At 47.5% G+C, this 24,619-nt stretch overlaps 1 long non-coding RNA gene across 1 annotated transcript in view; it reads right to left on the bottom strand.

Moving 5' to 3' along the window:
* Positions 1-22,086, bottom strand: part of LOC135182456 (uncharacterized) — a 102,771-nt gene extending 80,685 nt beyond the window's left edge. Inside the window, exon 1 of the long non-coding RNA XR_010305217.1 lies at positions 21,950-22,086. This is a non-coding gene — a long non-coding RNA (uncharacterized LOC135182456). The remainder of the gene's footprint in view (positions 1-21,949) is intronic.
* Between the last annotated feature and the right edge of the window lie 2,533 nt (positions 22,087-24,619).

The raw sequence follows: 24,619 nt of genomic DNA on the forward strand, positions 1-24,619 counted from the left end.
TCCACCTCTCTAACATCACATGTATAGAAAGCTCTGCACACAGGCCAACACCTAAGCAGCCCACACCTCGTCCCCCATCCATCTATTCCCAAAGGGCTGAACTCTGGACAAAGCTCCAGGAGTTCTCAAGCCACCAAAGACGAGGCAGGTGTCAGAGCTCCTCCGGCTTCTCCACATGTGCAGGCAATCCAGACACTGAGCCAAGGAGAGAGACCCCATAAAAAATTCCACTCTAGCATTACAGGGGGAAATAAAGGCACGAGGAAGGCACGAAGAAAGGCGGGCAGGCGGGCAGGGCCACGAGGTTATTCATATTGATTCCAGGCTGAACCTTGTAGATTAATTATGAGAGAAAAAAAATAGGTATTGACAGCTTAATGTTGATTCTAAGCTGGTTATTAGAACAAAGCAGTCTGAGTGTGATCTTTAGAGGAAATAGCTTCTGATAGGGTCCTGGTGCTACGTTTCTTAGGTAACTGGACTCTGGCCAAACCATCTGGCTCTTCTGCATTTCAGTCAAACAAAGAGGACTTCACAAGGCCAGGAAGAAAATCCTGTACACAAGAAATGCAAGAGCTGTGCTCAGAACTGTGCCATTCCAGGAGATATCAGATATGTTTTAGAAGGATTTAGAGGAAAGGAGGATATTTTAAAAAAATCTTGGATAAATTTCTGGTACCTGAGGAAAAAAGCAGGCCAGCCCCTGTGTTGTGATGCTGTGGGGGGTTGCACCATTTGAGCCTATGTAGGGAGCAAGCATCTAACCCCTGAAAGGGACAGCCTCTTTCTCCTGGGGAGGAAGAGGAGAGCAGTCCCAGAGTCACAGTTCCCAAGTCAGGGCTTGGGAAGACATCAGCTTCAGTTTAGAAGACATCAGCTAAAGAGGGTGGCTTGCCTGCCTTTCCATCAAAACTAACAAAGAGCTGTTTGGAGCATGATGATTTCCTCTGATGTAGAAACATCCAGGTGAAACAGCCCCGACCCAAACCACAGCCTGCTCATCTCCAGCCTGTTCAGCCATCAGGAAACACCTTAGGTCTTCCTCAAAGTCACTGCACCTCCTCACGCTTACTTCACTGCCTTTAATGCCAGCAGCTAAAGCAGAATTGAACTCCTAGGGATACCTGTGGTGGAGGGCAAGGATGGAACTGTGTCACTAGTATTTGTAGCTGTGTCAGCACATGCAGATTCTGTCAGCTCAACATTTGTTTGCCACAGCAGAGTCAACCACAGAATATTTGGCAAGGAAAAGGGATAATTAGAGTTCTTGGCAGATGCTCCTAATGTGCTTTCCAATGCAGGTGGAAGCTATTGACAAATTCCCTGAGTTTAGATGGGTGTCAGAGGAGTTTCTCCCTGTCTCAGGCCAGCCAAGTGCTCTGTCATGTTCTGCATAGCTGAGTAGCATGATGGGTCTTCACTTCATCAGCCAGGCACAGGAACAAACAACAATGGGACACAGCAAAGAGACTGACCTTCACCAGCTCTTGGGCATCCTGTGATATCTCGTTTCCCCATCAAGGCTCATCTGTTTTCGTTCAGGTTCCTACCTGAGCTGGGCTGGTAGCAGCTGTTCCCATGCAAAGAACCACCCAGCTTTGTAAAAGTGACTCAGGACAGCTGTTCTGCAAGGTGAGGGAAGCTGTTCCCAAAAAGCACAGGCACAAGCCTGCAGGGCAAGGTCTGGAAGCTCCAAGAGAGCCATAGTATTTATGCTGCACATGAAGGCACAGAGAGAGCCATCCTGGGCCCCTGTTCAGGAGAGTTAGAGACCTCACAGCTGCATATATGCAAATAGAGACAACCATAACATTATGAAATAGCACCTCTCATGCCTAGCAGTTATTCTTGGAGCTTTCAGTTTTCATTATCTTGGGAATCTGTCACTGAGCTGTGGAGTCCCAGTCTTGTACCAATGGGTTGGGTTAGGTAAACAGATCTGATCCCACCCTTGAGCTTCCCTTTGGTTTTTCTACTCTTCCTGCCACTCAGCAACCTCAGGGATTACCCTCTGTTCCCAGTTGTTTGGGCAGCTAAGCAGAGTGCCCTGCCAGCATCCAGCACCCTCTGTGTGAGCAGAATGGCAAACTTCCAGAATAAAAAGAAATGTGGAATTGCTAAAGCACGTTATCAGGGATAAAGCCAAGGGACAATGAGCTGCAGGACCATGTTCCTCCAGTGCCTCAGGCAGCTCTGTACCAGCACTGCCTAGGTGAAGCCATAGAAATAAGCATCACCTCCTCTCCTCTTTCCTGTATCCCAGCTCCTCCCTTGATTTTGATCTCAGCAAAACAAGTCCTTCACTTTCATCAGGAACTCTGAATGAAATTGAATTTCTTCCACTTCACCTGAAGTGAGAGTCAAATTTCAAAGGCAGAACTTTCCACCTTATCCAGAGGGGTTTTATCTTGAAGAGTGGTCCCAAAGGTGCTGGAAGTAAGTGAGTCAACTTTCTTATTTTACAAGTCTCCAGCTTTGGTTGTCCTAAAATTATCTTTTTCCTCAAATGAAAACATGAATGAAGACTTAAAAGAAGTCTTTAGTCTTAATGTAAATTATAGATTGAAGCAGTCTAATGGATGATTGATTGGTGCCAAAAGGAGCTGGGCCCCTCTCTCCTGCTCCCTAGTATATCCTCTTTACTATGGCACTGGTTCAGAACCAGCTAACTCCTCAAATACAGCAAACTTGCAGCTGACAAGTTATCAGGGTACTTCTTCCCAGCACAAGGTCTGCCAAGCATCAGGACCTGTGCCAGAGAGGAGATAGGAAAACACAGTCGGAAGCATGAAGAGGACACAGCAGTTCACTACTGCCAAGGGGAAGAAACCAGCTTAGTTGCAGTGTATAGAGTGGACCTTCACAACTCTGTCTACCAAGGTGTGACCAAAATAAAGCAGAAGCTAGTGAACAGAGCTAGAACCTGTGCACCTTCTGGCTACACTGAACAGCTCTCCCATTCCTTCCCAAGACCTCAGTTTGCTCCCTCTCCCCAGGTTTCTGTGGGAAATGGGGGTGGGGGGGTAAGAGTATGCTTCCTTGTCTCAGCCTTATCTCCTTCTATTAATAATTCGACTGCTGAAGTTTTCAAGAACACCCAGGAAACATATGCAGCTAATGTCTAATGGGAGTAATGCAACAAACACTCCTTTGACTGCATCACCATCAAAGAAACAGCAGCTAAGTACTGTGTGGTATGAAGATAATGTTATAAATCCAAACACTGTTGAAACATTGACTAATCCAAGACCTTGTGGCAAATCAAAACCTCTCTTCCTGTGCTGGAGGGAGGTTAGAACAAATACTTCTATATTTGCAGCAGCGTCTCCTGATAGTGGCTTTGAGAACTGTCAGTGCTATAAGTGACCCTCTTTGAGGATGGACCAGATTCTAGTATGAGGACTGACATAAACCCACATTTCATGTGGATACTCTTTAAAGAGGGGGTGAGGACCAGGCACTTCTCACAGATCCAGAGAGTTACCTTCCACTGAGAGGAAGCAGCTATTTCTTTACAGTCAATTATGCCAAAACAAACATGTTTTTGCTCTCTTTCATTGCACTGCTGTGATTAGAAGATTAGGGGGGACCAAAACAACATAACAGGCTCCTGAACTCAGCCAGAAATACAGGATACAGTAGTTGGCTGTAGAAAATTGCTTTCTACAGATACTTCACGCTGACTCTCAAAGCTATTTTGGTCTTTGGTGGTTCAACCACCCTAAAACCACTCTGGTGATCTGCTTTGGCAGAGGTGGGTATAAGTGTCAGCTTGCTGCATCTTCACTTGTACGTCCTCAGATTTTAGGAAACAGTTACCTACAGAAACAGCCACCTACAGAAACAGCCTATTCTTTGTGTGGAATGATAGAGGAAGCATTATGTAACTGTTCCACCCGGGAAAAACTTAGAGACACATGCAGAGCTCAAAGGGCAAAGCATCTTTCATGCTGTAAAGTAATTTGGATCAGTTACTCCCTTTTCAGCTGGGGATCATACATCTCACGGGCATCTTGGTATCTGCAGGCAGCTGCCTCTGCTCTGAAGCCAAACCAGCCATGCACACACATCAGTAAACTGATTTCCCTGCTTCTTGTGAAGTCCAAAAACTCTGCTGGGGAGGACTTGTTCAAGGTTAGAATGGAAAGAGTTGTAGAAAAGAGGATGAGAAAACGAGAGAAGGAAGTTAGGCAATACTTCCACTGCAGCTGGCAAAGGGCTGCTCCTGTTGTACCTTCTGTTTAACCTCAGCAGTGAGAACCCACAGGACTGGGTTCCCTGGTAATAAAGGTGGCAAACTGTCTCCAGACCACCTTATTCACCATTTATTCTGCAACTGAATTTCAGCACTTATGGTGCAAATCAAGACAGTGGCTTCAACCCTGTTTGAGACAACAGGGGATCTGCAAACCTCTCGTGCTGACAGGCTGCACGCTGAGCAAGAGCTCAACAAATGAAGCCAAGCTAGAAGAGGTTTGAGCCTGATGCATGGCTCTGGCTCTCCAGGACACTTGGGTGTCACTAGGACACCTGGCTTCTCACAGCCCTGAGCAGGAAGTACAAGAAAAGCATTCCAGGAAACACTACAGGAGAAGTAAAAGCAACTGCAGGACAAGTCCCCTCTTGGGTTTACCCTTGCATGAGTAAGACAGCTTCACTTTCAGTCAGAATGGGAGAGGTGAACATTTCTGAAGCACTATGTCACTTCTGGGCTTGCACCCCACGCTCCTGTCAGGCCATAGCCATCAGATCATGACAACAGGGCACAGCACTGAGCTCTTTCAGCTTTTTCTCTATTTATAGCACTGCAGCTCCTCTGCTCCACAGAGACCTGGTTAAGCCACATTAAGCTTAGGTTGGGGATCTCAAAATTAAAGGTGGCAAGTGTGGCTGTGCTGCACAGCCTAGGATAGACCTCTGCCCACACTAGTCATCTCACTAATATTTCTCATTTTAGACCCAAATCTACTTCTGTTCCTCACAAGCCTGCCATTACCTCGATTTATTCTTGTAAATTACAGGCAGGAGATAAAACAAACACAAGGCTGAGGTTGTACTCCCATACAGGGCAGAGAAGATTCACCAATGGGAACATCTGCTGTTATTTTGGAGTAGCTACAGTAGCATCTCTAATCCTTTCTGCACTGGTCACTTCAGACTAGGGTTATGACAGGGATTATCCAGAGAGCAAGGCTAGGGGAAACACCTTGCTAGTCCAGCTAGCAGGACACTGGCTCTAGTCACAGGTAAGGATCTGTTTACTCTTTGCCCTTCTCACTCACTTGGGGACTAAGCCCAAGCAAGCAGCAGCAAAGAGGCAACGTCCCCGAAGAGGACCATCTGTCAGACTCCAGCAAGTGACACCCCTTTCACAGGCTCAGCTGCATTGGCCGAAGAGGGGAGGAGGCCAGTGCAGCTCTGGACCTTTTCTTTCACTCAATTATACCTTTGAGCTCGGACCAAGACCCAGGCTACAGAGAAAGCTCTCAGTCTCCTCTTCCTCTTTTTGTATGGCCTTTGCAGGGCAACCCAAGCTCTGCAGCTGCACATGTACCCCTGTATGGTTACACTGGCTGATCATCCATCCACTTAGCCTTGAACCCAGCTGCATCCACTGAGCTATGAAGAAGCAGAGAGACCATCTCTGTGCAGACACAGAAACATACCCTACCTTTGTCTAGATCGTGACTGTCAACCAGCCTGGTGACACAGCCTGTGGGAGCCCCCACACTGAACCATACCCAGAACCTGCTGTGGATGTGTCACTAAAGACAGTTATGCAAAGAAATCTCCCATTTTAAACAAAACCATAATCCAACAAATGTGCTGAAATACTTTTGTTAAGCACTGAATGGAAAAAAAGGTTTTGAAATGCCTATTTTGACATTTCTGAAGCAATGAGTCACCAGGAATACTTTGTGGTATTTATAAAAATCTTTGTTTAAATAAAGAGTATAAATAGACTTAAGGGTTTTATTTCAAGTGAAGATGGGGGGGTTGGATCTGCAAGTTGTTGCTGGGTGGGATTTGGGGGAGAAATGTTGATTTTGTGTTCAGGAAAAAGAGAGAAAAACACAGACATTAACTCCTGAATTTTTCCACAGACTAAAAATACTGTACTTGAGCATCTCTACTCACCACCTTCCTTGCTTAGGGTTCCCCACTGAAAGTGCCAGGTACCAAGCAAACTTGCAGCTGTAGTCAGCTAATGAAGGTTGCAGAGGCTTGGACTTGGGGAGGGAGAAAAAAACCCAAACAACCACAACAACAAAAAACTCCCAACACACTAAAGGTTGCAAACAATGAAACTCCAATGGGAACAATCTGGAATACTCAACCTTGCAGTGGCCAAGAGCTTTGTAACATTTATGCAGCAGACAAGCCAGTAAACAGCATACCAAGCTGATGTGCACCGTAGCAGAAGAACCAGGGAGGAGAACACTCTCCCAGCCTTTGTCTGCAGGGACGCCCAAGAGAGAAGACAGGCAGAGTCTGGTCCTGCCATTGCCTTCTTTGCAGGGAGGAGTTGCTAGGTTCCTGCCTGCAGCCTGCCTGCTCAGGGAGGAGGACCTGCCACCCTCTCCTGCTGTGAAGACAGCAGCAGTCTATTAAGATGCAGCAGATTCCACAGCTATGTTTGCCTTTCAGCTGCTTCTCTTCACAGCCAGATACTTCAGCCTAAAGCCACTAACATGACTTGGTTAGAGTGAAGGAGACTAGAGAAGCTGGCCTAAGGCTCCACATTACCACCTTGGTGAAGACAGCCAGCTGGCCACCAGGGATGACAGGGTCACCACAGCATGCCTGGAGAGGCTCACTGCCCTTCTGTCTGCCGCAGGCTTTGTTTTGGTGCAAAAACACACCCCCACAGGGTGTGCTGCAACTTGTCTGGTAGGGCAAGAAATCAAATACCTGTTGGAGGAATGGGGCAAGAAGCAACTACAGATCTCCAGGTAGATATCTCTGCTCCACACACAACCAGAGCTACCACTCTCAGGATATTCTGAACAGTATATGGAAATCAAAGCCAATCTGTCTGCAGAAGGAACCACATTATCTGTGATGAGCTGAACTCCAGAGCTCAGTGATGCTCCCATGGGATGAATGAAAGGATGCAGCTTTGGCTTCTTGTCACTTCCATGTGGTGATTCTAAATCCAGCTGGCTCTCTGGAGATGAAGGGATGGAATCTATCAGGGCTATCAGCTGGGAACACAGATTTAGCTCCAGAGGAACAAGCCAACATTTGGACTGTGCTAGCAGCTCTAGGCTTGGATGTGTTTCAGCCAATCACCCCCAACCAGTAGGAAGTGTCAGAGTCCAGCCCAGTAGAGAAAGCAAACATTTGAGTAAAGCAATCCCAGGAATTGAGGCAAAAGGACGGCACGGCTGGTATTAGAGCAGGGCAGGAAACAATGTTATCATCCAAGGAGAATGTGGTGTTTTGCAATGTTTTCCGTCCAAAAAATCAGTGCAAAAAGTTTTACTAAGACATTTTGGCAAAGTGAACAAAACCCCAAACAACTCAAGATGATATTTTGAGCTTTCAATCTGCACAGGCCTCCCTCCCTAGTTTGTTCTTAAGTTTAAATGATGAAGCAGCCTTTTTAGCTCAATTCTGTTGTTTTATCCATGTTAAACAATACAAAAATCACACAGACAAATCAGTTTGAGTGCCTCAGGCATCCCCCCGCTGAGAGTCTAACACATCACCTGCATCCACTGGGGTCTGCCCTTCCTAACCAGGGACATTGCTTTTGCACCCGCCTAGGGGCACAGTCTGATCTTCCCTCCCCTGCTCAGCAAAAGGGATAGCCAGTTAGAAAAGCACATGAGAACCAAGCAGAAACTATGAGCTAGGAACCAAGAGCTTTCTGCTCGGCTGAATCCAGGCAAGTAGGACCTCTAATACAACTGAAAATTACTCCATAGCTGCACATCTGCAGCTTTGCTGTTGCATCCTAATCCAGAGCCCCACAGCTATTGTGATTAAAAACCCATGGGACTGGGCAAGAAATGGAATAAATTCACAGACAAAAGAAAGTGCAATACAGTATTAGCTGGAAGAGAAAAGCCTCATGGAGATCCTGAGTCTTAATTTTATACCCTCACAGTAAACAAAGCTTTTGTTTTTACATGTCTCTAACCCCATATTTCCACAAGATTTGATGACAATGTTGACAAGAAAGCCATGATGCTCACATGATTCCTTGAGATCTCCCATCTCTGCTAGCAGGCTCAGATTACTCCTGTACACAGCTCTGGATCAATACTTCCCTAGGAGAAGCCACATGTATTTCCATGTAGGGAAAAAAGCCAACGCCTTACGTGTTTCTTTAACAAAAGGAGGCAACCCTCCTACACTGCACTACAAGAAATAGAATGAAAGATGAACAAGTGTGTGTGTGTGTAGGGGCTCTCCTCAAATAGCAGAACTGTAGCCTCCCCACCTCTACTTCAGGAATTAAAAACATGGAGCTATGCCAAGATGTCCCTGTGCAAGGGGCAATGATGCCCTCAATCACTGATTTAAACTTCTCTCAGAGAAGAAACACGAGGAGATGCTGGGGCCAAGCTCTCCTGGTGTTAGCACAGTAGCACAAGCAAACAAGGTAGAACAAGGAGCTGGCCAAAGGAGTAAGGGCAGGGACACTGCCTAAGTAAATGCAGCAAGGGCAGCAGCATAAGGAAGCTGACCAGCAGTACAGTATGGAAACAAACCCACATGAGCACAAAGCATCCCAGCTCCATCATTTCAGGGACAGAGCACACAGTTCATAGAATCATAAAACAGCTTTATCTGGAAGGGACCTTAAAGATTATCTAGTTCCAACCCCCTTGCCGTTGCCAGGGACACTTCCCACTAGGACCAGGTCACTCAATGCCTCATCCAGCTTGGTCTTAAAAGCTTTCAGGTTCTAATTAGCAAAACAGTGAGGAGCAAACAACAGGCAGTCATGGGTGCGCCTTGGAGTCAAGTTTCTACCTTGGCTGGAAGGGACCGACGTCAGGGAGCAGGGGACAGCTGCTTAGAAGGAACGTGCGGGGATGGCAGGACCGAGGCACTCACAGACAGCCTTTGTTAAGAGGAGAAGACATATTAAAAAATTGCTCAGGGTTCAATCCTATGCAGCAGTGAAGTCCCACATGAATCGCTGACCCTCCTCTGTTTGAGCCAGGCTGACAGACAGCAGCAGAGTGACAACCTGAAATCAAGGAGAGCTCTCTCTGTCCAAGGAGGCAACTCTGCACACAGCTGATGCTCCTGCTCTTTGCACCCAAGCCCCAGAGCTGAGGCTCTGACCAGAGTGATTGCTCCATAAAGACAACAAATTTCTCTGCACCAAAACCCCAGAGACGAAACTTAAACCTATTCACCCTAAAGATTAGTCACAGTAAGGCAAAAATAAATTCAAAGCTGGTGGCTGCTGAGGGCCCCAGCTCAGGGCTGCTAGGTCCCAGTGAGCTGCAGCAGTTGGAACAGAAATTAGAAGACAAGAGTATGTGACCCAGAAATTTGTTTTACTCTTTCTCGCACATAGTTCAGACTCCCCTCCCTGCTCCAGCAGACCTGCAAGCAAGCCAAAACAGAAGAGGAAGGGGTACAGATGCTTCAAAGGCTACAGTTAAACCAGGGGGCTAAAATCCAGCGTCCCCCACAACACGATGCTGGACCGGGACTCCCGACCTTCCCTCCACAAGCCACAGCTGCCAGGATAGCCTTTCCCAAATGAGGTTTCCACCCTATTCATTTCGACAACACAGCCCACACCCTCTGGAAATAGGGGGGGAAAAGCGTAGGAGGATCAAAGCTCTGCAAGTCCACAGCACTTTGTTAGATCCTTCCATCTGTCACGCAGCAGTGACTCATCGGGAAGCAAGCCCCCGAGAGAGCCGCTGCCTTCTCCTTGCCGACTCCGGCCCGCAGCAGCGAGCCCGCAGCGGCTGTTTGTTGCGGCTGGGCGAGCTGCATCTCCTCATTCACAAACCAGCCCCTGCGCCTTCAATCGCAGGGCGAGGAAGCGGGAGGAGGGATGGAGGAGGATCTCGCTGCGCTTCTGTCATCTCTTTCACGCCCCGCTCAGTGCCTTCTGCATCAATGGAGACCTCGGGAATCCTCGGGCTTTGTTCTCCCCTGCACGCGGGGGCTTTTCCTGCTGGAATAGCAGGTAGCAGCAGTAACCCCCAGCACAAGCAATCATCCAAATCCATCTGCTGGAGCCAAAGATGTGACATGCTGCTTTTGGAGAAAGAAAAGCACTTTGGGGGAGCGTGGAGGAGGAGGGAGAAAAGCCCAATTTCCTGAACACCTCTGAGCAGGGCGGAGCATAGCAGGGTTTTTATAATGAAGTGGCTCATTCTGCTATTGCCAGGATGCAAAGGGAGGAATCTGAAAGGCTGATTGCACAGTTTGAAGATGGATAAGCTTCATAAGATGCTGTGCTGCGGAAATGCAAGGCCCACACACTCATGGCCCTTCCAGCTCAAAAGGCATTGCAACACCATCCTGCTTTCTCCAGAGCACAGAGATCCTTTTGCAAAGGCATAGCAGGGAAAGAATTCAATAGCCCTGGCTTTCAGAGTCAGTTAGGGATGCCCTGCTGGAACTATCTTAGAATGTTCAAGTGTATGCTGAGTATCCACTTGCATTTAAAATATATATGTGTGTGCATATATATATTCATCTATATATATATTTTAAACCAAAGCAAACAAAGCTGAGACTCTACTCAATGGAATCAACTCAAGCATTCAAACCCACTCTTAAAATAACTCCTGGTTTTAGGAGGGCTTGACCTTGCTTCACTGAACTCAAGCTCCTTGCCTGAACGCAGGCTTACGCAAATGAAGAGAACCTTTTCTACTGAAGCCTCTCAAGACACCAGACCCAAGCAGGTCAGCCTGCCCTGGGCACACATCCCTCAGTTACATAGATGGGTGAGTGCAGACACATGCTCTCATCTGTGTTTTTCATACATGGCTTTTTGGCATAGCTGCAGCTCTTCAGTGAATGATAAACCTGCTCTGTTCCGTGCTAGGGCTTTTGTTAACGCACTGCTGGCAACACTGCAGGGCTGCTACCCTCTATGCTCAGCGACACACTGGGTAATGGCTGTCTCTGAAAGGAAATTGCTCCTGCTCCTTCACCTTGGAGAAGGATGCCTCCATGTATCAGCTGCTACTCTCCTCAGACCCATGTCTTCCTCTTACCTCACTCCATCTGTCTCTGTAATTCAGGGTTTGTGTTTCATCCACCCTGGCATTGCCTTTGCCAGCAGTTGCAGATGCTCAGATGTGGATACTTGGCTGGTCCGAGTTTCTCAATGGCACGGCAGGCAGAGCAGCTCCCCCTGCCATTCCTACCTCCGTGTCATTCTCCGGGACCCACAAAGAATTTTCTCCTGGTCAGTAATTCAAGACCTGGAGCTTCTGAAAAACCGTGGGGTCATCTCACTTGCTTCAGAAAGTCTTGCTGGATTGCACATGGCAGAGCAGGACCTCATTTTGTACAAAGACTTGTACATAGAACCAGACTATTTGGGTAACCTCTTTGGTCTACCTATGAAACACGATGTGAGGCGCAACAAGCTGGAATTACCACACAAACTCCGTCTCTGGAATGAAGGGAAGGAGCTGTTAATGGATTATGGGAAAGCCAAACCTTTTCCTCATTCTATCCCAGAAGTGTGGTTTCCTTTATTTCTCAGAGTATTTGATCCAAAGCATGGTCCTGGAGGAGTTTTCTTTCTTGAGAAGGATATTACCCAGATGAGTACCACGTTGACATCCCCAAGAGGATACAGTCCCTGCCACTCTCCCCTTCTGATGTCCAAGCTTTTGCATAGAGAAGAACTGTGCCTCTTTTTCACACAAAAGGAATTGACTGAGGGGTCTCTTGCTAAAGTTTTGCCACCCTCAGAGTGATTTCAATGGCCAGCTTCCTTCAGATATCATTTGGCACTGCTGCCTTGATCATCCCTCTGTCCCAGGTACAAGTTTTATCAAGCAACTAGTACAACATGGTGTATCTCAAGCTAGTCTTCCCTTGCAGCTGGGCTTTATTCTCCTTCCTTTGTTAACCACATAGTATTCACATGACACAGGGCAGCTCCAACACCACCCCAGAAGGTCCATTTTACTGTAACAATTTTCTGCTTCTAGTAGTTCCAGAATGTTTAGCAAACATAGCAGGTCATTTACCCCTTACTGCTTCACCAAGCCATGAAAGAAGCTTTGAAAAACAAATTGTGCTACTGCCCTCACCACTGCTGTGAACCCACTTCAGCTTTACTGAATGGTAACAAGTCTGCAGACATTCATACCTCTATCCTACCAAGAAGTATCTAAGCAGTTCATGCTATGCAGCAGCAAGGAGAGAAAAGGAAAGAAATGTTTTGACAAGTCTGCACATCAGAGCTGGATAAAGATTCTCTGTTCCCAAGCTTCAAGCCAATGTCCTCCCCACTGGAACAAGTGAGAGTGTCTGGATTTTGAAGCCCATCCATTCCTTCAGCAGAAAGCAAGCAAGCAAATATGTGCAAACTGTGTATGCTGTAGATCTCAGAACAACATTTTGAGCCATAAAGCAATTCAGAAGAAACATTTTAAACTGTCTCTGACCTACAGTGCACCAGCCACAGTCTCATCTCAGAAGAATAGCTGGTTGGCCTGAACATCAGAGTGGATTATTATCCTGAGGGTGCAAAGTCAGAAATGAGGCTGCTGCGTGTCAGTAAACAGATGGAGAGACAGCCCCAGAGGCTCACATGGAGCCTGATGCTTTCTGGCTCTGAGAGGCCTTGTTTCAGGAGAGGTTCAAGAGTGCTCTGTGAAAGGAAAAGATTCTGTCATGAACTTGGACTTGAGCTAACTGATGGTGGACAACAGAGATGAGTAGGGTATAGGGAACTTTTCTTTATAAGCAGCCCATCAGGAGCAAGCATGCCACAGGGTTCTGCTGTGCAAGTTCAGAATGAATGCAAGCTACCCACAATGATCCTACAGGTGCTTAGGTGAAAGGAAAAGCAGCAATCACATTGAGTACCAGCAGGTGTTCAGACTCAGTCACCTTTTTTGGTACTGAAAGCTGCAGGCTCTCAGGGTATTTCATTGCATTTTGTTTTGTAGAACTCTAACATATTTTAAAGACAGTTTCAGAGAAGATAAATTAAAACTACAGCTGCATTTGCAGGGCATCTCCACTTCTCACCAGAGTTCACCTGTATAAGCAAACAATGCAGGCCTGCTTCCCAAACAGGGCTCCCTCCAGTAGTCACTTCCCATCTGAGTAATTCTCTATTTCTATGGCATTTCAGAACCAAATCACAGCCAATGTGAAAATAAAAACCAGTCCTCACAGTTTTCATTTCACTTTTGATGACAATCATTAGCTATGTTTTTCTTTTCCTGTAAGTTCTGGACTTTGTTTTGATCTTCAGGGTTTAATCCCAGAAGAAGTCAAAGGAAGCCCAGCATATTCTTGTAGCCAAATCTGTGCTCTTGAAAGAGAATTAACAATTTTGTTTGCCCTAAATTCCCTTTAGTCACCGCAGAAATGGCAGCCATATCCTACAATGAAGTGTTTAATGGACAAACCTCACTTCTGAGCTATCTGGAAGCCTGATAAGGTCAAGACTATTGGGAGGGTGCCTACATACTGCAGATACAAAAGCAGGAACCCAAGAGCCAGGAGGATGGAACCAAGCAAAGTTCTCTTCCAGCCTTTTATTCAATAGAAGCATGTGCATCACCTTCAACCCTAGAGAAATCTTATGGCTACACTCTGAAAAAGTCACTGCTTGAATAGATACACCAATTTTAGAAACAGGGAAACAGTGCAGTGTTCTGGAGGTCTCCAGACATGGATGATGCAGCCCCTAATTTGCCAGAGATTTTTTAAATGGAATCATCCTATTTACCTGGGGGAGGATGATCTCATTCACCTACCCACTTCTTGACAACTTGTGTCATGGTTAGAAACCAAGAGAGATCTCTGGGATGGTAGTGAACTTCTCACAGAGCTGCTAGGACTGAATTCATGCTAAGCTGGTATTAATATCAGTCCCTTTATCTCCATTTCTGAAAAAGGCTCCAAGCATTAACAGCTTCAGTAGTGATTCATGGGTTTAAATTCCTAAACCTTTTGAGAACAGGAAATTAAAGCCAAGACGAACAATAGCCACAGATTAAATATATTTAGCTGCTGTGTTTCTTGTTGAGAAACTCGGAGAACTGTTTAGTGGTGGCTTTTCATGTGGCTGCTCCATGTGGAAATGATGGCAGCTTGCTTCTGAAGTCAAAATGGCAAACTAAGAAGGGGATGCAGGAAGACATTTTATTGTTTTCCTTGTGCTTTCTGCTCTCCAGCAGAGCTCCTTCAAGGCAGGAGTTTCTCACCAGCCTACTCAGCACTAGATAAAAATCAGCTGAAGGAACTGGCCCATATTATGTGGTAGGACACAAGCCACGAGGGAGGGAAATCACTTTTCTGTGGGCAAGTTCCTCCAGAAGGAAGACTCTGGAAACACTTGCAGAAGTAGGTCACGTTCACTCCAGGCGTCCAGTTGCAGACAAAAGCTGGCCTGCACTGTGTGCCACTGCAGCAGCTGCTCTCTAGGAGAGATCCAGCAAAAGCACGCAGCTCCCAGCATCTCCATGCTCCTTCTGGGCTGAGGCATCCTCTGCATTTCATCCATGACTGTGTTGAGTCAGAATCAAAACCATCCCTCAGAGTCCCGGTTCAGTGCCCTGGCAGCTAGGTCCCTGCTCCTCTGCTCTCTCAGGGCTGCTTGTTGACAGCTGTTTCATAGAGCCAAGGATCCCAGCTCTTTGTTTTTTCCTCCTTCATTAGCTAAACAAACAATGACACCATATAAAATACCACCCGGCTTGTCTGTCTGGGAGACACAAACCCATGCACAACTATCTTGGAGACAATTTTAGAAACAGGCTGTGACTCTGCCAAACACGAGTGCTTGGATCAATGTGGTGGCTGAGTGCTCAGCTCCAGCTCTTGGAGAGCCAGCAGCACACTGAGCTGAGCCGAGCCCGCTGAGAGAGTGGCTTTGGCAAGGAGCTTAAGGGAACAGGGTACGGTCACTGAGATGCCAGGCAGCAGAGCTACAATGCTGCTGAGGCTTTCCATTAAAGGGCTGTTGAGAACCAAAATACCCAAACAATTCTTTGGGAATGAATCCAAGTTATAGCTATTACCTTGGGCTTAAACTCTGAACAGAAGCCGCGGTCAGGATATTTAAGGAGCCAATGGCATAAAGTTGACTGGATGGGTAGACAGATCTCCCCACAACTTTCAGCACCAGATGTTTATACCTAAGCTGCCACAGGAGACCAAGACTGCAGCAAAGAGAGAAAGAAAGGGGCCTGCATAGAGAAATCCCTTCCCCCCACACTCAGCTGTCACCCAGCAAATGGTCACCCCACACACTCAGCCAGGGCAAAGTTATGGCTCCGGGATCCACCAGATCATGAGCACATGCAAGCAATGGATAGGGACCACTGATATTTGGAGAAAACAGGATTAAACACTTCACAGATCTTTGGAGCAGGACTTGAATCTTTTTTGCTCTATTTGCATCAAACCCTCTCAAATAATCACCAAGCTGCTGACCAAGGATGAACAAGGTTGCTTAGACGAACTGAACGCATCACTCAAGATAGACTGCAAGGACCTCTCAGCTATAGAAGAGAGCACTGTGCACAGTGATAAGTCCCTTCTCAGAGACACAGGCCTGCCAGTTTTTACCATCAGGGTTCACAGGATATCAGAAGTTGGAAGGGACCCAAGGACATGACTGAGTCCAACCCCCTTGCCAGAACAGGACCACACAATCTAGCTCAGGTCACAGAGGAACACATCCATACAGGCCTTGAAAGTCTCCAGAGGAGGAGACTCCACAACCTCTCTGGGGAGCCTGTGCCAGTGCTCTGTGACCCTTACAGTAAAGTTCCCCCTTATGTTGAGATGGAACCTCCTGTGCTGCAGCTTACACCCATTGCTACTTGTCCTATCACAGGAGCAAGTGAGCAAAGCCTGTCCTCACCTCCTGACCAACTCTCAGCTGTTTATAAACATTTGTTAAATCCTCTCTCAGTCTTCCCCTCTCCAGACTAAAAAGCCCCAGGTCCCTCAGCCTCTCCTCATCAGGCAATGCTTCAGTCCCCTAATTGTCCTTGTAGCTCTCTGCTGGACCCTCTCCAGCAGATCCCTGTCTTTCTTAAACTGGGGACCCCAAAACTGAATGCAGTACTCAAGATGAGGTCTCTCTAGGGCAGAGTCAAGGTGGAGGAGAACCTTCCTTGATCTGCTGCATACACTCTTCTCAATACACCCCAGGATCCCACTGGCCCTCTTGGCCACAGGGGCACATTGCTGTCCCATGGATAACTTGTTATCCACCAGCACTGCCAGCTCCCTCTCCACAGGGCTCCTCTCCAGCAGATCACATCCCAGCCTGTACTGGTGCAGTTCATTATTCCTGCCCAGGTGCAGGACTCTGCACTTGTCCTTGTTGAGCCTCATTTGGTTCCTCTGTGACCAGGTCTCACTGAACAGCTCCACAGCCTTCAGCTGTATCAGCCAAGCCTCCCAGTTTGGTGTCACCAGCAAACTTGCTGAGCAGACTCTGTCCCCTCATCAATGACATTGATGAAGATGCTGAACAGAACTGGACCCAGCACTGACCCCTGGGGGACTCCACTGGTTACAGCTCTCCAGCTGGACCTAGCACCATTGATCACCACTCCTTGAACTTGTAACCAGATATCTTCTGGTTCTTGTAAGCAGGATTGCTTGGGCCAACATTGTCCCAGGCTATGGTTAAAGGAAAGCAGCTCTACCACCCACTCAGAACCCCTGGCTAACTTCTGTGTTTTTCCGAATGGTTTGGATCAGTTCTCTGAGGCTAAAGGCAAACAGTTTATTCAAGCTAAGCATGCATTTGTTCTGACACATGTAGTAGACTGCTTTTGCCCTCATGGAAATGTTCCATGACAGAAACCACCACTAGCATCCTCCCGACACTGCGTGGCACAAGGTAGCATGGTCACATCAGCTCACCGTGCAGAACCTGCTTTATCTGCTCATTGGGGACATCTGATGCCTGACGCAGAGCAGTGCACTGTTCCAACCACCCCCACAACTTAAAAATAGGATGAGCAACTTGCAGGGGAGAAGCAGCTTTTCTATAAGCAGAATCAATCATCTACACACTGAAGCAGATAACTTTAGTTAGCCTTCTCCTGTTCCTAGGCCTACTTTCAGAAGTCTCAGGGAGAGATGTGCCACCAGAGAGAAAATTAGACCTGATATTTACACTTCAGCTGAGCTCAGAGCTCTCTCTAATTGGAATCAGTGAGCAGTTCTATTTGTCCCTGCTTGGTTTACTGAGTCCAAGAAAGCTTTTCAAGATTTGCCTCACATAACTCTGGGTCTCCAGTCTCAGCATCTCTGCCTGGAGAAGAAAACACTCAAAGCAATCCTCGGAGAGTGTGAGACTGTCTTTTTAAAGACAAAACCTTCCCTGCTACCCCCTGCATCATTAGCCAAGTGCCAATATCCTGGCATCTGCTTTGGAGAGCCTCAAGAGAAGTGCAAGCATGCAGAAACACCTTGCTTTGTCCATGCTGCTCTGTGCTGAGCTGCAGCTTGATTCCAAGTTACCCACCCCTGCCCTCGGTTATGCTGACTCCAGAGGACTGCTGTGCAGCCTGCAACAGGGCTGTAGGCTCCTGACCTACACTGTAACTGTAGCTTGCTGTGTTGGATTAGACATAAACACCTTTTGTGGTAAGGAAAGAATGGCACATTGCCCCTCACAAGGATACTCTTCCCTTGCAGAAGTAGAGAGGCTGGAGCCAGTGAGCCAGTCCTCAGTGTCCTTTGCAGATGAGGCAGAAGGACATAACTGACATGAGTTAGAGCAGCCTGTTCAACCCATTTGTACACTTATTCAGGCAGCAGGCTCAGATCCTTCCAAGAAAAAACACCTAGGAGCACAGAATTTCAAGAGAAGGTGTCAATGTGATGCAGTGACCCCACAGGCAGTGGCAGCTTTGGCGAGGGATGAAGTGGCTTCAAGTGAGGTCAGACTAACAGTACCCATCACCCTGCTGGAGAGGTGGAGGAGTGCTCTTCAAATTCTTCACTGGAAAATGTGAGGACCACAGGGAACAAGGACTCTTCTCAGTGAAGAGGAGTGAACTCCAGATAGGTAAGGATAGAGAGGCTGAGATTCACTGTGGACACCTCAGTCTACAGAGCTCCCAGCCCTGTATTGTCCTCTGCCCAAAACAAGGCAGTCAGGATTATGTGGGGCAGGTTACTATCATGGAGAACTCTAGCCTGATATTGTCACTATGGAGCACTTGGGCTTGTAGGATCAGCTTTGTAGAGCAGCAGCTCACTCATCATGGCTATGGCTTGGCCATGATCTAGCCATGTGAGATCCAGCACAGGACATATGTATGGCAAGAGCCTGGTAGTTATACAGAGCAGCTGGACCTGCCACACTGGTGGCTGGAGGATATGGCTATGTTCCTCCACTACAGCCTGAAGAGACATCAAGTCCCACAGATCTGATCATTAAGATCCAAATATGCCCACCTGTCAACTATTGTTGAACTGTGTTTTACTAACCTCTCCTCCTCCATGTGTCTTTGCTTCTTTCATGGCATTCAAAGGCTTACTGGGTAAAAAAAAAAAGCAGCTTAACACAATTGGGCTCTGCCCTCCACTCTCTCTAAAAAGGGCTCCAGGAAAGGAACCTTTCCACACTGTGAAGAGTCGGCAGACAAGCAGGATTCCTTTGCAGTCAGGACACTGATATCTGGCCTCACCGTTGCAACCACCTCTGGCCAGCCAAGGCATCTCGTCTTGCATTATTAGCACATTGCTCAGCATCCCAACCCCATGCAGCAGATGGCAACAGCATCTATACACACAGGCCACTTCCTACTGCCCTTCACTTCTAGGAGGCTTTGTCCACAATGTGGCCAACACTTCAGAAGAGCTGCAGATCATAGAATCAATCAGGTTGGAAGAGACCTCCAAGATCATCCAGTCCAACCTACCACCCAGCCCTGTCCAATCAACTAGACCATGGTACTAAGTGCCTCATCCAGGCTTTTCTTGAACATCTCCAGGGACAGCAACTCCACCACCTCCCTGGGCAGCCCATTCCAATGGAACTTCCTCCTAACATCCAGCCTAGACCTCTCCTGGCACAACTTGAGACTGTGTCCCCTTGTTCTGTTGCTGGTTGCCTGGGAGAAGAGACCAACTCCACCTGGCTACAGCCTCCCTTCAGGTAGCTGTAGACAGCAACGAGGTCACCTCTGAGCCTCCTGTTCTCCAGGCTAAACACCCTCAGCTCCTTCAGCCTCTCCTCATAGGCCTTCTGTGAAACTCAGCTGCAAGGAACACCAGATTGCTCTTCACTCTTGCTGAAGGACCAAGGAGTATATTTGGGGTGCAGAAGAAGAAACCTATGAATACTGAAGGTTGCAGTTTCTAATTCCCTCCAGCCCCTTCTATAGCCTAATGGCATTTGCTGCTTCTGCAGCTCCTCTAACAAAGCCATCTTCCACCATTCAAAACAAAAGCAGACAAAGTGACTGCAGTCAAGTCACAGATTTAAAATCCAAACACTAACAGCAGCAGAACAGTTCACTTTGAAAGCAAGAACCAGGAAACCACTTTCTTCTGACTGATATTTCCATCAGCTATCAATATGGTTGGTTTTTTTACTAAACCTCTTCCCAGATTCAAGTTTGAGCAGCTTGGTCTTTAAAAACATCAGAACGAACCACACTGAAGTATTTACAGCATTAGACAAAAAACACAAGACAGAAACTCACCCCATTTATCACTTAGCTCCAGCTTCCTGGCCACCCCCAAAGACGAACATGTTGAAGTTTAAAAAGAATTCCTTCCTTCTCTGTGAGAAACCAGCACAAAGCCCCCTGCTACAAAGCTGTAGTATTTTCCTTCTGGTAACTTGCAAGGACAAATGTGAGTGAGGTCTGAGTGTTGATAGACATAAGATCAGAAAGATGCAGTTGGGAGAAGAGAGATGGCTCAATGTCCTCTGTCTCTTCAGCTGGCACCTCTGCACTTTGCCACACTCTCAATACTTGCAGGTTGGTCCATACACTGAGAAGTTCCTTTAAATGTCTCTATTTTCTGCCCTCCAACGAGAAGCACCTGGTCTCCTTTTTACCAACGAGAAGCACCTGGTCTCCTTTTTACCTCAGAAGACAGCAAGTACAAACACAGCATTAAAGACACTGAAGAAAACTTGATACCCCACATTTCCTTTTCAAATCAACCATACTGGATTCTCTCACATCCACACAGTTTTTTTCAACCAAATGCAGAAATATCTGCTTATATATATAGAAAAACAAATTGCACAATGAATTCTCTGGTTCGGGTTGAGTTTGACTTTGCATGTGTCTAACTCAGCTCACAAGCACTACACTTTTTTACAGTTTCAACATTCCTCTGACCCTGCAACATGTGGCAGCCCAGCAAATGCCCACAAAAGCCAAGACAGGTGCTAGAAGTTTTCACATCAAATCACGTGCTGGTCCACGTCCCCTTTTTCTGCATCTTCAGGAGGTGCCCACAGGAAGTTGGCTACTGATGCTCACTGCTGCCAGCACACACCTCTCCACCTTGCCCTCCAGCAGCAACCGGCCCCAGGCAAACTCCACTGCTAGGGAATGCCCAGCCTAAGCCAGGTCCTGCTGGGCTCAGCGTAACACACCAGAACAAAGCATCCCTCTGCTCTACTGAGCAGCCACTGGCCACTGAAGGAATAAAGCACATCACACCAAGACACTGCGAGAGCAGAAATACACGTCATGAGGTAGAGGCTTGTTCTTCACCTCAGCAACATCCTTGGCAGCTCCTCTGCTCCCCCAGGAGGAAATTCAGCTGCTAATCAGGCCACCTGCCTGCAGGAGCCCTAGTTAACATTGGTATTCATTCCCTTTGTATGGGATGTTGGAAGCCTCCCCGTGCCTTCGGCACACGCACTGAAAGCAGGACACTTTGGGCACACGCAGACCAAAAGAAAGCCTACTTGGTGCTAGATCCTCTGCCTCCCAGTGACTGTGCTCTCACTCTGAAACGAGGTAGAGGAATCAGGGAAACTTAGGGAGTTTTGTCAGACAAAAGCTGCTTGCATATCAGTTTTAGGAGCTGAGAATAACTGAGGAAGCAGCTTTCTCCCAACTACACCTCTGTAGCAAGGACCAAAGTTGTGGCAAAGGCAGCTTTCCCCAGACTGACAGACAAGCCAGACCCTTGCAGTACTTAATGCTTCCTTACAGACCAACAAACTTGAAACAATAAGCACACAACTCTATCAACTTCCACCTCCTTTTTCACCCCCTTCCATAAGACCCATGCCATCAGCTTGTCACAAGCAAATTTCTTCCTCCTGTCCCCAGGCTGCACCAATGACTCTGTGCATGACCTGCTTCTACTTAGGAGCAGACCTGGGAACAGCACAGAAGAGAGTACCTCTGCAGAGCACAGCTGCTCCACCAGTGCTGGTGCACATGGCCAGGGCTTCAGAATACCAGCTCAGCCTTGGTGCAAATTCAGTTCCTTCTCCTCTCAAAACATGAGTGGCACTGCCCACTTATTTGAACTGTTACTGCCTTAGGGACAGCTGTTCCAAAACAAAGTGACAAGACACAGCCAAGCCTGCATCTACCTTGCCGAGTTAATTACATACAAAGACGCTTAACACAGATTCACACACCCCTGATGGTGCAGCAGAGCTGCTGCCTGGCTCCAGCCGCTCCTTGCCCTGGCTGCTGAGCAGCTTCAGCTGCCTCTCTTCTTCCTGGGACCCCACCATTTTTTAATAACCCGGAGTGCACACCACCACCCCCACCCCCCCCCCCACCACCACACTTACCGTGACTTTCCTGACGCCAGCTCTCCCAGCCACAGGTTCCTCAGGAGATAGGGAAGGCAGCACCAGCCACACACAAACCACCTCCTTCTCTCCCAGCCTCTGCTTTATACTTCACCCTTCAAGCGTTGTCCAGACCTTGTCCTTAATCAAAGCTCAACTCAGCTCAGGTGTCAAGAGTAACTAGGAGGCACTTCACTCTGCTGGGGGATGCCAGGTGTTCCTAATTTTGCCAAATTGCCCAATACCCTGCTGATCACTCAGCCCCCTGCATCTCTCAGAGTTAACTCAAATTGCATGTCCCAGGACTCCTCTGCTGTAACACACAACACCCAGCAGCAAGCCTCACACTTAAAGAACTCTGCACCAGGCCTCCCTAGAAGAAGGACGTAGAATTAGCCCAGGGAGCTGAAGCTAAAGCAAGGGTTTGCAAGATGAAGGCAGTAAGTAGCCCTGAAACATTGGCTGCCCATAGCAAGGTTACCTTTCTCAAAGCCAGACCTAACCCAACTGTCCAGGCAGGACAAGGACGATTCACCAAACATCTGTATTTTGCATAGCAATGATTTTTTGACATTTTCAGCTGGAAAACTGAAGCAGAAAGCATCTGTTAGGCACAATTGAGCAAAGCTTCCATTTTTATCTACTAAAGACACACCTGAACTGCTTGCTTTTGACAGTTACCTAGGAAAAAGAACACATTTGAAGTGAGCAGGACTGCAGTTTGATAGCCTCTATCATTTTTGTAATGATCTTCACCAGAAATTCAACTTTGGAGTTCTCTTTTACTTTCAAGAAAAATAAATAAATAAAAAATCAGACCTTTACCAACTTCTCACAAAAGAGATACCTTTGACACCCAGAGGGCAGAGAGTTCTGCCAGGCCTTGGCCCTCGTGTGACCCTTCCTGTCCAGGAGCAGCCATCAAAAGACTGCATACATTTGGGAGGTCCTCACTGCTTCAGAGCAGGCCAAAGGTGTGGGGTGTTGCAGGCTGTGGTTCCAGATACTTGCAGTGTCTTTTAATTGCTGATGTAAAGTGACCCCGATGGGAAGCCAAGGGTCAGGCTGGCCAAAATCACAGGGAAAACACCCAGCATTTTGTTCCTGATGCAAAAGCTGAGAGGGAGGTTTGACATCCACTTATCTCAAACCCAGCACTTCAGGCAGAGGGGAGGCTGGGTCAAGCCCTAACTTCCATTCCACTTTTAACCCTCGAAAACACTTAGCAATCTCCTCCTCCAGTGACAACTCACTCCTTGAGTGAGGACAAGGGCACTTGTAATGGCCTCGGTTACTCCAGGTGGAGTTCAGTGTGCTCTGGGCACCTTTCCACCTGCCTGCACCGGATGCGCAGTGTGTGCTGGACAGACATGCCCCTGGGCGCTTGCCTTCAGCAATGTTTAAAGAATTTGGACTCTGCAGGTTTGCCAGAGGACTAAGGGAGCTGTAACTTAGTTCAGGCAGGGGCTTGGCTTGTCCCTTGAGCTTCACTCTGACCTCAAGTCTTGTCACCATTTCACTTTTTCTTTCAAGCCCCCAGAGGATTAAGATGGTGTGAGGCTGATGAAATCACCACACTATGTTTTCCACTGAGCTGCCTGCTGTCTTCTACTGCCTGGTGCTAACTCCTGCAGCAGCAGGCTAAGATTTTGAGGGAAGAGATGACTGGTGCAATTCTGCCTCATGCAAAAGTTAGACAGAAACTAACCTTAAAACACTGAGGCCAATGGAAACAAAAACATGGCAGCCAGAAGGCAGGGATTTGTATATTGTTTTGTGCCCATCCAAGGCAGCAGCATCTTCTATTGTCAGTGGTGCCTTCAATAGATACTTCAAAGCACAAAGCAGACAAGGCAGAGCTTCCCCAGCTATGTCTGCTGGCAGAAGAGGCTGGCTCACTTTGCCACCATCTCCCTGCACCTCCGTTGCCAAGCAGCAATGTGTGATCTGCAAGGCCATTTGCCACTGGGCAGCAGTCAGGGCTCACTGTGGAGGATCTTCAGCCTCCTCATGTGTAAGGCAGGATGCCAGCACACCAAAAGAACCAGCCAGGAACAACTGGTGTTTAACCAGGAAAAAGCTCTAAAATTTACCTGAATTTAGGCAAGTTCCAAAATGTGCCTAGTGTTGAAGAGTGATGACAATCCAGCGGGATTTGCACAGAGCCACGGTGAGAGGTGAGAACAGGCTCTAAATACAATCCTACGTGACTGAATTTTAAGTGCTCCAGTTGGATCCTTTCGGTGTTACAGTGACAAACTTGGCATCACCACTCCTACAGTTTTCTGCAATTAACAGTTGCCACATTCAAGCCTTCCTCTATTCATTAACGTCCAGGTCCTGCCTGACTCCCTGCCGAGGCTGAAAACGAGACAGCAGAGTAGGCTAGGAGATACTCTTCAGGAAGGACTTCACTCGCTCCTTTCCCATTACTTCTGACCATCCTGATTTTCTTCCTGGGCTGAATAACGTCCTTCCCCCTTGCTCTAGTTTTCTTTGACAGCACCATTAGTGCTCTCAGAAATAACAGCAGTAGGTTAGACAGCAGTGTTATCCTGGCATCTTCTCACAGCCTGCTCTCTATGGCTGTGAGGGAACAAGCATTTCATAGCACTGCAGCCCCTAGAAATGTTTCCTGTTTTCAAATGGAAATTAGAAGTCTACCTCCAC

Source organism: Pogoniulus pusillus, chromosome 16 (genome assembly GCF_015220805.1).
Source record: "Pogoniulus pusillus isolate bPogPus1 chromosome 16, bPogPus1.pri, whole genome shotgun sequence".
NCBI classification, from domain to species: Eukaryota; Metazoa; Chordata; class Aves; order Piciformes; family Lybiidae; genus Pogoniulus; species Pogoniulus pusillus.